This window comes from Salmo salar, chromosome ssa05 (assembly GCF_905237065.1).
Source record: "Salmo salar chromosome ssa05, Ssal_v3.1, whole genome shotgun sequence".
Taxonomy (NCBI): Eukaryota; Metazoa; Chordata; class Actinopteri; order Salmoniformes; family Salmonidae; genus Salmo; species Salmo salar.
This window is the reverse complement of record NC_059446.1, coordinates 32,281,816-32,288,291: the sequence shown is the minus strand read 5'-3', so window position 1 is coordinate 32,288,291 and position 6,476 is coordinate 32,281,816. Positions and strand designations below refer to the sequence as shown.

The 6,476-nt window shown below is 47.1% G+C and overlaps 1 pseudogene; it reads left to right on the top strand.

The window, feature by feature from the left end:
* The first annotated feature begins 2,911 nt into the window (after positions 1-2,911).
* On the top strand, positions 2,912-6,263 carry LOC106604606 (uncharacterized protein K02A2.6-like; annotated as a pseudogene).
* Positions 6,264-6,476: the final 213 nt, after the last annotated feature.

Below are 6,476 nucleotides of genomic sequence, written 5' to 3'. Positions count from 1 at the left end.
TTTACAAAATAGCCTCCAACACCCTACTCAACAAATTGGATGCAGTCTATCACAGTGACATCCGTTTTGTCACCAAAGCCCCATATACTACCCACCACTGCGACCTGTATGCTCTCGTTGGCTGGCCCTTGCTTCATACTCGTCGCCAAACCAACTGGCTCCAGGTCATCTACAAGACCCTGCTAGGTAAAGTCCCCCCTTATCTCAGCTCACTGGTCACCTTAGCAGCACCCACCTGTAGCACGCGCTCCTGCAGGTATATCTCTCAAAGCCAATTCCTCCTTTGGCCGTCTCTCCTTCCAGTTCTCTGCTGCCAATGACTGGAACTGTTATAGTGTGGACACTATATAAATAATTACATGGTTATTATTGGCATTGACCGTGACTTTTCCCCTTTGATGATGTCATCACTAAGAGTGAGTTCTGTGCAATGTGATTCTACCACCGGTTGAGTGGGCTATATAGTTCTGTTATATTTGTACCGTTTGTACCTGGCTGTACACCTTTTAGTTATTGGGTTGAAAGTAAAGGAAAGTAATATAGAAATGCGTGTGGGCTTTCCTTGTCAAGTTACTACACCTTTTTGGCGACGAGGATAAAACTTTATCAACTTGTACAGGGCGAAGTGCTAGCCTCTGGACGGGCTCCGTCCCGTATGCGGGATCAACATCCAGCGAAAAATCCTATCGCCATTTTCTTTACAAAATTATTATTAATTTTTTTCAAATATAGGACTATTGTATATCGTTTTATAGATACACCTCTCCTGAATCGTTGTCCGATTTCACGTTGTCCGATTTCAAAAAAGGCTTTACAGCAAAAGCAAAACATTAGATTATGTTAGAGGAGTATATCGTAAAAGTAGCCACATAGCCATTTTCCGACCAACCACATGCATCACAAATAACCAAAAAACAGCTAAATACAGCACTAACCTTTGACAATCTTCATCAGATGACACTCCTAGGACATCATGTTACACAATACATGCATTCTTTTGTTCGAAAAAGTTCATATTTATATATAAAAACAGCATTTTACATCGGCACGTGACGTTGACTAACTATTTTCCCTCAAATGCATCCGGTGAAACAGCGCTACAATTTACTAAATTACTATTCGAAAACATTTTTAAAATGTAATATTGTCATTCTAAGATTTATAGATTAACATCTCTTGAAAGCACCTGTAATGCCAGATTTAAAAATAACTTTACTGGGTAATCACACTTTGCGATAAAAGGGGATGCGATACTCATAAAAATAGGCTACCGTTACAGGTCAGCGCCATCTTGGAACAATCGCATATCAAATCTACTCTTGTATACTATTGTCAATAATCCCTTACCTTTGATTATCTTCATCAGAAGGCACTTCCAGTAATCCCTGGTCCACAACAAATGTATTTTCGTTCGAAAAAAGTTTATCCTTTATGTCCCAATAGCTTGTTGTTGTTAGCGCGTTCTGAAGGCTGCTCCAAAAGTACCGTCGGCCGGGACTTCTCTCTCAACAAAATGCATTTTTTTTTAATTTAAGTTCGTTCAAACATGTCAAACGTTGTATAACATAAATCTTTAGGGCCTTTTTCAACCAGAGCTCCAATAAGATTCAAGGGGGACGGTTGCATTGTCTTTCTAAACGTTTCGAAATGGGAGGGTAGCCAGGGGCGCCGGCGTCATAATGGTGATGGCCCTCTCCATGTGACCACTTTCCACAGACTCTCATTCTGTCAGTTTTCACAGTAGAAGGCTCAAACCACTTTGTAAAGACTGGGGACATCTAGTGGAAGCAATAGGAAGTGCTCAATGAACCATAGCTCACGGTGTGATTTATAGGCAAAGTGATGAAGTTGAGTCCGCAATTCAGAATTCCACATCCTGTTACGATCTGTCTCGGGGTTTTGACTGCCATATGAGTTCTGTTATACTCACAGACACCATTCAAACAGTTTTAGAAACTTTAGGGTGTTTTCTATCCACAAGTATTAATTATATGCATATCCTAGCTTCAGAGTTTGAGTAGGAGGCCGTTTAAAATGGGCACTAATTTGTTTCAAAAATCGCTGTAGCGCCCCCTATCCTAGGCGACCGTCAAGAGGCTAGCTAGCTAAGAAACAGTGGAGGTAGTCAGTTAGCTAGCTAGCTTAATGAGCAACGGAGAGCAGGTGCCGCTGGACGGAAACGCAGACGGGGAAAATCAGCAGCAAGTGAAAATCGCTAACGGGGATCAAGGACAAGTTGGCGTTATAATGGCAATGTTTGGGACTATCACTGAGTTTGTGGAAGAGAACGAGGACTGGACGGAATATGTGGAAAGGTTGGGACACTTTTTCTTGGCAAATGGAATCACAGATGAGGCTAAACAGCGCTCTATTCTCTTGAGTGTGTGTGGGGCTAAAACCTACAAGCTAATGAGGAATTTGGCTACACCACGGAGACCGGGAGAAATTCCTTTTGGGGATCTAGTTGCTCTCGTTCAGACTCACCACAATCCAAAGCCTTCAGTGATTGTCCAGAGGTTCAAGTTTAACTGCCATGTTCAGTCTGTTGCTAACTTTGTTGCTGGATTACGTGAACTCTCGGAACATTGTGAGTTTGGGGCTATGTTAGAGGACATGCTCCGTGACAGATTAGTCTGTGGCATTAATGAGGACAGCATACAGCGCCGGTTGCTGGGGGAAGCCACACTGACTTTCAAGAGAGCATTGGAACTATCTCAAGGGATGGAGATGGCCGCTAGTAATGTGAAAAAAATTCAAAAGGCCAACAGTGAAAGTTGTGCAGTGCATCAGGTGACAAAAGAGGTGGCAGGAAAAAGGGGAAAAGCAGTGGAATATTTCAGATGTGGAGGGGCACATTATGGTAACAACTGTAAGTTCATGGAGACTGTCTGTCACAATTGCAACAAAAGGGACATTTAGCAAAAAAATGCAGGGGTCCTAGGAGCAAGCCAGAGGGTGGGCGGACTGGGCTGGGCAAGTTCACAGCACCAAAGCCTCAGTCAGCAGCGCACCACCTAGAGAGCACAGAGGAGGAGGAAGAGCATTGTTCCTACAACATGTTTAATGTGAGGGAGCCGCGGGCAGAGCCTATCTATGCTACAGTGGAGGTAGATGGAAAGCAGATGAGGATGGAGGTTGACACGGGGGCCTCTGTCATAAGTGAGGAGACCTACAAACGAAGATGGGGCTCAAGACAGGTTTCTGCCCTCACACCGGCAGGGATCAGACTGCGTACGTACACCGGGGAGACCATACCATTGCTGGGGGCTCTAGAGGTGGACATTGCATACAACAGCCAGGAAGCGAGAGCACGGCTCCTGGTGGTGAAAGGGAATGGGCCTAGTTTACTAGGGCGTGACTGGCTAAACAAAATACAACTGAACTGGGGTGAGATAAAACACACCCGAGTGACTGAGGATGTCATTCAAAAGTACCCAGAGATTTTCAAAGATGAACTGGGCACACTGCAGGGCACTGCAGTTAAGCTGTTCATGGATCCTCAGGCCGAGCCTCGCTTTTTCAAGCCCAGGACAGTGCCTTACGCCATGAAAAATAAAGTGGAAGATGAGTTGGAGCGGCTGCAGGAAGCAAACGTCATTACTCCCATTCATTTCTCCCGCTGGGCAGTTCCTATCGTTCCTGTTCTGAAAAGTGAATGCACGGTGCGTATATGTGAGGACTACAAACTCACCATCAACAGGGCCTCTAAGCTAGACGCTTACCCGCTGCCGCAGGTGGAGGACTTGTTCGTGACACTGGCAGGAGGCAAGACGTTCTCAAAGCTTGACATGAGTCACGCCTACCAACAGCTCCTCCTGGACGAGGACTCAAAAGAGTATGTTACAGTGAACACGCACAAAGGCTTGTTCAGGTACAATCGCTTGGTTTTCGGAGTGGCGTCCAGCCCAGCCATTTTCCAGAGGACAATGGACAATTTGCTGCAGGGGATCCCTCATGTAGCAGTGTACCTGGATGACATCCTGGTTACAGGAGAGACGGAGGAGGAGCACCTCCACCATCTGGACCACGTGTTAAAGAGATTCTCGGAGGCTGGGCTGCACCTGAAGCGTAGCAAGTGCACATTCCAAGTACAGAGTGTGACATACTTAGGTCACAAGATCACAGCGCAGGGTCTGTGTCCTGTGGAGGACAAAGTCAGGGCAATCAAGGATGCTCCAAACCCCAAGAATGGGTCAGAGCTCAGGTCGTTCCTGGGCATGGTGAACTACTATGGTAAGTTCCTCCCTGAGCTGTCAACAGTGTTGGCTCCACTTTATCAGTTGCTCCACAAAGACTGTAAATGGAAGTGGGGGCCAGCACAAGAGAAAGCTTTCAAGGAAGTGAAAGCACTACTACAATCAGCACAACTTCTGGTTCATTTTGACCAAGACAAAGAGATCATCCTGTCATGTGACGCCTCATCCTATGGCGTCGGGGCAGTACTCTCTCATCGGATGGGTCAGAGAGACCCATTGGATTCGCATCACGTATGCTGACGAGTGCTGATAAGGGTTATTCACAGTTAGACAAATAAGGTCTGGCCATAGTCTTTGCTGTGAAACGCTTCCATCAGTACCTCTACGGTCGTCATTTCACCATATGCACTGACCACAAACCATTGATGAGCCTTTTAGTGAATCAAGATGCATTCCGCCCATGGCTTCAGCAAGGTTACAGCGCTGGGCCCTGACACTGTCAGCTTACCAGTACACGATAGTGTATAGAGCGGGGAAGGACAATGCAAACGCAGACGCGCTCAGCCATCTCCCGCTACCAGAGATGCCTGCCACAACTGTGGTGCCTACCGAGACAATTTTCCTAATGGAGAGATTGTCAAACTCACCTGTGAATGCCAAACAGATCAAACAGTGGACAGACCGGGATCCTATCCTGTCCCAAGTGAAAAGATTCCTGATGCAGGGTTGGCCTCCTGTCATAGAGGATGATGGACTAAGACCTTATGCAAAGCGCAAAACTGAGCTGAGTGTGCAGGATGGCTGCATACTCTGGGGGTCCAGAGTGGTTGTTCCACCCCTGGCCGTGCACAAGTCATGGATGAGGTCCATGAGGCTCACGCGGGTGCCTCCCGGATGAAAAGTTTAGTCAGATCTTACATCTGGTGGCCTAACATGGATCAGGAGGTAGAAGACAAAGTTAAATCATGTCCTGAGTGCCAGATCAACCAGAAGATGGCGCCGCCCGCGCCACTACATCTGTGGGAGTGGCCTGACCGCCCATGGTCCAGGCTGCACATAGACTTTGCAGGCCCTTTCATGGGTCACATGTTCCTTGTTATGGTGGACGCACACTCCAAGTGGCTGGAGGTGCACATCATGAGCAACATCACAGCGACCACAACCATCGAAAAGCTTCGGCAGGTGTTTGCAACCCATGGTCTGCCGGACTCTCTGGTGTCCGACAACGCAACAACGTTTACCTGTGACTTGTTCCAAGAATTCATGCGGAGAAACGGGATCCGCCATGTCCGCAGCGCCCCGTTTCACCCGGCCTCAAACGGCTTAGCGGAGCGGGCTGTGCAGACACTGAAAGAGGGGCTCAAAAGGATGACTGGGGGAACCATCACAACTAAGCTCTCTCGGTTCTTGTTCCAGTACCGCATCACGCCACAAACAACAACAGGACAGGCTCCAGCGGTGATGTTAATGGGCAGAAAGCCAAAAAGCTCACCTGGATCTACTGCGTCCGAACATCAGAGCACGAGTGGAACGGAAGCAGGAGAAACAAAAAGAGAGACATGACCACCACGCAAGGGAGAGACAATTAAAACCCAATGACACTGTCTACATCCGCAACTTCACAAGCAGCCAACACTGGTTGCCAGGTATCATTCTGAGTCAGAGTGGTCCCGTCTCCTTTGTGGTCAAACTGACTGATGGTCGAGTCATGCGCAGACACCAGGACCACCTCCGCCTGCGCTATGACAAAGACAAGACCATGTTTTCAGACGGAACAGCTGTGGGTGGTAGTATACAAGTTGAAATCACACAGGAAACAGCATCTGAGGAACAGGGGCATTCAGTGGTTCCAGCAGAGGGTGATGGACATTCTCTCACAAACACCCAACCCGCTCCTGTGCCCTCAGACCCAGCTCCACTGGGATCGCCTTACCTGTGTCTCGTAGCACACCAGGAGTACTGTGCAGATCACACCGTAGTCACAAGCCTCCTGAAAGACTAACTCTGTAGTTGAGACTGAGATGTGGTGTTAGTGTTTGTTTGGAGCAGCAGACATAGTTGAAAAGAAATAAGGACTGTCATTGTTTTTGTTGTTGTTTTGTTTACATTTACAGTAACACCAGCAGAAGTTCTACAGTGTTGTGTAGTAAAGAAAAGAAAACACTGATGTGGTTAACCTTATGTTTTCCTTAAGGGGGGGATTTAAATTGAGGGGGGAGAAGTGTTATAGTGTGGACACTATATAAATAATTACATGGTTATTATTGGCATTGACCGTGA